The following is a 7,706-nucleotide window of genomic DNA, read 5'->3' on the forward strand; positions in this document are numbered from 1 at the left end:
CATCTATGGGAATAAAACAGGCCTCAAGAATGGGGAACACATGGGGAAGCTTAATCCTAGATGGGGATAAAATGTATGTGGGTTTCAAAAGAAGTTAGAGGAGAACAGGGTTCTAGATGGGTATGTGAATACATTTTCCATTGCTGTAACACAATATCTAGACTGGGTAACTTTGCAATAAAAACAAGTTTATTGCTCATAATCCTAGAGGTTCTAGGGCATGGGTTTCACTGTCTGGGCCCTGGTAAGAACTACACAGCAGGTGTTGTCACAACTGAGTGAGCATGATAGAAGAAGACAGCACATTCAGACAGAAGTATGCTATTATTTATTTTTTTTTTGAGAATTTTATACCTACGCATGTGCCAGGGTCTCTGCAACCACCATGGCCTCCAGAGTAATGATCCATGGCAGGCAAGAAGGTAGTCTGGTTCAACATGATTCAGTTGGTTCAAACTTTGCGAGTCTGGTGCTGGGCAGTTTATTTTAGGCATATTTGAGCACAGCACAGTTTGGTGAGAATTTTCCTGGTGATTAAACAATTCAATTGAGTGTGTACAACAAAACCTAAGGCACGACTACATTGAAACTCTTTGTAAAGTACATGTGATATCTTCCATAAAGATGGGTTCTATAGACTGACTGAGAAAAACAAGTTCATGATAAGAGTCTTGGGGAAGATCCTGTGTGGTCTCAGCCACACAGATAGTGCAAAGGACACCAGGCTATTAACCACATCCACTTCCGGCCTTCTGGGTGGAAAACAGGTTATACATCTCCCTGTGAAGAGACAACATCGTGTGTTTAACATTCCTGGTTCCCTGAGTGCTTATCTGTAAGCACAAGTAACCCTGTGCCTCCTATACAAGTGTACAATGTGTTTCAATCAAATTCACCTCCAGTTCCTCCTCTCCTATTATCTAACTCCCAGTGCCACTGAGTCCAGTTAGTTTTGCCTGTATGTTCAAGGGCAACTTACCTAGGGCCACCTTGCTGAAGAAATCTGATGCTTACTCTCTCAGCAGCAGTAGTTTGAATGAATAAGCTCATAGGGGGTGGCACTGTTAGGAAGTATGGCCTTGTTGGAAGTGGGAATGGTCTTGCAGGAGGAAGTGTGTCAATAGGCATGCACTTTGAGGTTTCAGAAGCTCAAGACAGGCCCTGCTGCCTGTGGACCGGGATGCAGAACTCTCAGCTCCTTCTCCAGCACCATGTCTGCCTGCGTGACACCAGGCTTCCCATTATGACACTAGTGGACTAAACCTCGGAACTTGTAAGCTACCCCCAATTAGATGTTTTCCTTTATAAGAGTTGGCTGTGGCTATGGTGTCTCACACAGCAATAGAACTCCTAACTAAGATAGGCTTCATGAGCCTCTCCCCATCCATCCTGGAATTTTGACTGGCTTGGCCTCAGGAAAGTCTTATGCATATAGTCATAGCCATTGTGAGTTTGTATGTGCAGTAGCCCTGTCATATTTCAAAAACATCACTCTTTTGTAGCAGTTCTCTACAACCTCTGCCTCTTACAACCTTTCTGCCCCCGCTTTTGAGATGAACTCTATGTCTTGGGATGGAGGGAGTATAATATAGAGGTCTCACTTGCAGATTACCATAGACATGTATTCTCTGCACTTTGACCAGTTGTAAAATTATGGGTTCACTACTGTCCACTGCACAGAGAAACTTCTCTGATGAGGACGGAGAATGGCACTAAGCTATGGTATAAGCTGAAACTACGTTGAGAGTCCACTTTGAGGGAATTGGAGTCATAGCCTTTCACTTAAACTTTTAAGATGGCTGACTCCCCTCCCCTGACCAAGACTCCACTTTCCACCCTGCCCAAGGGTACTGTTCAGTAGGATTTTCAGATCTCCTGCTGGAGTGAGTCTGGGAACCAACCATCTTCCCTGTCTTTGTTCTGGATTATCCAATTCCCTGTCATAGCCCAAACAAGCCAATGCCAAGGAAGAAAGAGAGCTCATCCCATTCCAAAATATAAAAACCGAACAAACAAAAACAAGCAAAACCAAAATAACCACCATTTCTGAGCAGACTCCACTCTGTATCTGAATCTCCCTTCATAGCTGAGAATTTTTCTCTCTTGTTTTTCCCCTCCCTCCCACCCTCCCTCCCTCCCTCCCACCCTCCCTCCCTCCCTCTCTCCCTTTCTCCCTCCCTCCCTCCTTCCTTCCCCCTCCCTCTGTGTGCATATTATTTGTTTTCAATAAAATCTGGCTGAGTGCTGAAACTTTGCTTTTCTTGCCTTTTTATTCTTTAATTTGGTAGAGAAAGGAATTTATTCCTGTAACCCTAGACAACATATCATATTACCTCAGACAAAATGGCTATCATCAAGAAATCTGACAGCAAATGCTTTCAAAGACACAGGAGAAAGAATAATCCTTATTCACTGCTGGTAGAAGTGCAAACTAGTATAACCATTATGGAAATTGTATAGAGACTTCTCAAAAATTAGAAATAGAACTGCCATATATAGAACTCCCAGCTGTAACTAACACTTAGGACATATACACAGGGGATTCTATACCCTACCACAGAGACACTTGTACATTTGTGTTTATAGATGCTCTATTTATGATATCAAGAAAACATAGCCAGCCTAGACGTCCATCAGTATATGAATGGGTAATGAGAGCATGACACATATGCTTTGGAATTTTATTCAACTGTAAAAAAACAAAAAAACAAAAAAATTAAATTTGCTTGAAAACAAATGTACCTGGGGAGATATGTCACAAAATACACCTTGGGATCTAAGACTCTACTATTAAACAAGGGTTCTTAACTTTGTGTGTCACAAAGTTTCTGCCATATTAGCGACATGTATTCTACTCAGAATAATGTTTCTAAATATACACAAGAGATAAGAAACTCATAACGTTAAAATGCAGCTGTGGGAATATAAAATAAGGTTCCTTCTTTGTTCATACATGAACACAACTTAGCAGCACTGGGAAACATTGGTTATTATAAATGCTCTTTTGAGATATCTGCAAGCATTTTCATGAGATCTATCAGGGACAAAGTTATCTGTTCTGCCAATGCTGTGGTGACTGGTGGTCATGTTTATTGAAGGTTGATGCAGAGATGTCGTTTCTGCCCATCCACCTTCTCCCAGGTTAAGAACTCAGTGCTAGGTAAGCTCCCCAAACCCCTTTCTTGCCCACTTAGGTATCATTTAACGTGATCTAGCCTCAGTGATTGCACGTGGGAGATTTTCACTGCTTGTTTATGAAATTAAAAGGAAAGTAATTGTGTAAATCCTGAGTCTTCTAGGTGAGGAAATCTAATTCAAATTTCCACTGATTTTTGTACTCAACTCCAGCCTAAGGGAGGACCTTCTGAAAGACTCCACAGCCTGAAGGTAGAGTTGTGTGAGGGCTTAGCCAACTCTGGGGACTTAGTGATGTCAAAAGGAAGCTTTGTGCACGTAGAAAGGGAGGTATCGAAGTGAACTGGTGGAATGCGGAATGATATAAAGATGCAGGAAGGGGAAATGACATCATTCGTGTTGGCAGTGGGAGGACAGGGAAGTGAAAGTGTACTTCTGACAGTTAGCTGCTTTATTCATCCCCACCCTGCCTATCTCCTGGAGAGTCTGCAGCAAAATTCCCAGCACGTAGGCAAGGGAGTGGCAGAGGTTTCTACCTGCCTGGGCACCCTGTGAGCTAGGATGCTTCCTCCAGATCCCGAGACACGTGTTTCCCTGAAAAATGATGCAACTGGGCAGGAAGCCCAGATGTCAGCAGTTGTGACATTATGGACCAGGAAAACCCTGATTAGGGAACTCAGGACCCAGTGTGGGAGAAGGAATCTCTAGGTTTCCTTCTCGTGGCTTACTTCAGAACCCAGGTTTGTTTCATAAAAGGGGATTCTCCCCTTGTTATTCTCTGACTAGATGCTCACAGCTGCTTTTAAAACCCGATTTTCCCAAGTTGGCTTGATGCACACATGGAATGTGAGTTAGGATAGAAAGACAAGGAAAATTATGGATATGAAAAGAAAAAGGAGGCCCTCAGCCTGGGGACTGGCTGAAGTCTCTCCCAATTGTGAATTAAGGATTCTAGCACAATTAGCAGCATTTGCTTAAGGCCTTTTTCCTTTCCTGATATAATCCTACAATTTTCTAGGAATTAGAAACCCCGTTTATAATAAAAGATATGTCCTAAACTCTCTTGGCAATCCTAGTGACTCCTGTTTTCCCTTATCAAATCCCAAATCTATGCAAGTCACCTCTGGAGCTACGCTGTAGTGTCAATTACCAGAAAGAGAGAGAAGGGGAGACTGAGTTTAGGGGAGAGGGTGGAGGTACTCCAGAAAATTCCATTCTGGTTCAGTATTCTGCTCTCTGTGCAACTACCTTTGCTCAGAGGGAACACCCAACCAGAGGGAGTAATTTCCCATATTCATAGCTACAACCAGTCATCCCCTCAGGCAGGGCTTGTTGAGGAAGGTGTTGTCCCAAGCCAGGGTGCAGCGCCTTGGGTCTTGAGGAAATGGGGTGCCACTAGACAAGTCCCAAGCAAGGGTTTTCCAACCCTCACCTCCACCAGCTCATTTCCTTCATGTGGCATACATAAAAGTTACTGGGAGCACCTCAGCCTGAGACAGACTCCTAGGAGACAAGAAGTAGCAGCCTTTCTACTCAGGTAAGAGACTTTCTCAAATGACTCTGAGCATGTGCCTGGTCCACCCCTTCATTGATCCAGGTATATTGAGTGTCATGCCCAAAGGAACACTTTCTAGGAAGATGAAGTCGATCAGGGGACCAGGAAGTTTTGCTGCTACCTTTGTATCCAAAGCTGGTCTGATGAATTTACTATCGAGTTGATGCAAATAAGATCACAGTTCTCATCTTACGTGGAATAAGAGAGAGTCTTTATTCTGGAGCCATTTTAATTAGTCTTGGTAACCTAAATTCCATGTTCATGAAGTTTTATATTTCCACAGAACAAAGAAAGTAGGTTTTAAAAGTGACAATTAAAAAATATCTAAGGTTTTCTCTTACATAGTCTTGGCTAAAATAAGGATCATGAAAAACCTGTTTGTTCATTTGTTTATTTTTAAAGTGGCAGTAGTGGTTTAAAAAATTCTTAAAATCCTTGAAGTACACTCCCATATACACAAAATACATCTGAAAGCACAGACATAAGTTAGTCTCTTAGTCTTTGGAATAAAGAGTTTAGTATCTCAAGGGAGGGCAATTACCCAATAGGAAAAATGTGTGCTGGGGTAGGAGTAATCGCCTCACGATGAATTTGCAACCCCAAACAATAGGGAACATATTGTACAACCAGAGTAGGGATAAGGGTCAGGGAGATAACATCTTGACCAGAGTTGTATGATTATGTATATCTTGTCCTTAAAAACAGCTTAAAGTTTTGTAAGTTTAAAATCTCATGTTATTTGTCTCAAAGAAAGATTTAGGATCATTAGCTATCTCTGTTTGTTTACCTATGTGGTCACATTGATTAAATATACTTTTTGTCTTTTATCATTATTTGTTCCATGAAATTTAATTTATGAAATTTTAGTTTTACTGGGGGCCAAAGGAAGCTGGGCCAAGTAAACAACATTAGTTTACATGAGCACTTAAAAGCCAATTTAGTACTAAGTAAATTATGTTAAAAAACAAAGAAACAAAACCATATATACAGTGTATGTATATATATATATATATATACAAGATTTTGAGTGTTATTGTTTGTTGGAAATATAGTAAGATGGTAGCTCACACTGTTAATCCCAGCACTTAGGAGGTAGAGGCAGATGGATCTCTGAGTTCAAGGCCATCCTGGTCTACACAGTTTTAGGACAGCCAGTGATATACAGAGAAAGCCTATATCAAAAACCAAAACAAAACAAAAGAGGGAAAACAAGTGTCTATTAATTTATATATAGTTCAGCCTTAATAAAAACCTTACATTTAACAGTTTTATATTAAGAATATTTTGAAGAAATCATATGAATTTTGTGTCATCATTATATTACTATATTTATTAGCACATTAATTATATTATTAATATCAATAATTAATATATGTTAATATATAGTATTAATATATAATCCCCATTATATGATAAGATAAAATTATATAAGTATATAGTCATAATTTGTTTTTTAAGTAAATCCATATCAAAATCTATGAATATAACATTAAATTTTTAGTTTAATGGAATCTTATGACTAACAAATGCTTTGTATAAACAATTATTAGCATTTTAAGGCTTATAGAACATAAAATACTCCCAATGATATCACTTTAATAAGTCAGAATGTCTAGAGAACTTGAATCTATAAAGTATGCATCCATTAGGCATTAATGTATGATCACAACACTTAAGTGTGTGAAACCACATATGCATTTTAATTGGGCATGCCAAAAATAATTTTAGCACATGATAAAAAATGAATTTACAGAAAAGGAGAACTGAAGTGCCATAGTTTGCTAAAACATGCTTTTGACGGGCGTTGGTGGCACACGCCTTTAATCCCAGCACTCAGGAGGCAGAGGCAGGAGGATCTCTGTGAGTTCGGGGCCAGCCTGGTCTCCAGAGCGAGTCCCAGGATAGGCTCCAAAGCTACACAGAGAAACCCTGTCTTAAAAATACTAAAAAAAAACAAAAACAAAAAAACCATCCTTTTTACATGAATTTATGAAAACAATCAAAAACATTCTAAAACAATTTTCATTGGCACAGTTATATGAATTAAGTGCACCCAATTCAGAAGAAAAGGGTAGAAAGTTTATTTCTATTCCTTTAAGATGTGAGAAAGGCCTGCTGATGCAGAAGAGCCAAAAGTGAGCTCCCTCCCTCCCTCCCTCCCTCCTTCCCTCCCTCCCTCCTTCCCTCCCTCCCTCCTCCCTCCCTCCCCTCCCTCCCCCTCCTCCCTCCCTCCCTCCCTCCCTCCCTCCCTCCCTCCCTCCCACTTCCCATAGCCCCTCTCTCTTACTTTCTCTAGCTGAACAGCTTAAGAGGAAATGGTGGGTTTTTGTTTGTTTGTTTGTTTGTGTTCCTTTTTTTTTTTTGTCTGTCCCAGGTCACTTTCCAGGAGGTAATTTGAAGATCACAACTTGTGTCAAGTCAGGTTGAACTACCCTTCATAAATAAGTCAGTTAAAAGAGCCAAAAACAAAATGGAAACCAGGGAAAGAACATTTATTCAATGTGGTCACATTAGGATGAGAGACAGAGACCCAGCAAACCCCTCAAGTCTACTGTAGGGTGCTGAAGGGAGAGCTAAGTTTAAGTAGAGGGCCAAGGATAAACACACCTGAGCAGTCTAGGTCAAAGTGTGGCCATGCTGTCACTGACTCATTACCTGGGTGTTTTGACAGTTGTGAGAGCTGTTTGAAACCCTTTGGGAGAGATAGGTTTTCTCTCTGGCGTGTGCCCTTTCCCTTTCCCAGGGTCAGATTTCTGGGAAATTTCCATCTTTAGGGTCTGATAGTTTGATTGAGAGACTATCAAGTGTCTCTTTAGAATATTTTTATTTCTGCCAGGCCAGTTACATGGTGTGTGTGTGTGTGTGTGTGTGTGTGTGTGAGAGAGAGAGAGAGAGAGAGAGAGAGAGAGAGAGAGAGAGAGAGAGAGAGAGAGGAGAGAGAGAGAGAGAGAGAGAGAGAGAGAGAGAGAGAGAGAGAGAGAGAGAGAGAGTAGGCTTTAATAAGATTATGTCCCTC

This window comes from Cricetulus griseus, chromosome 5 (assembly GCF_003668045.3).
Source record: "Cricetulus griseus strain 17A/GY chromosome 5, alternate assembly CriGri-PICRH-1.0, whole genome shotgun sequence".
In the NCBI taxonomy this organism is placed as follows: Eukaryota; Metazoa; Chordata; class Mammalia; order Rodentia; family Cricetidae; genus Cricetulus; species Cricetulus griseus.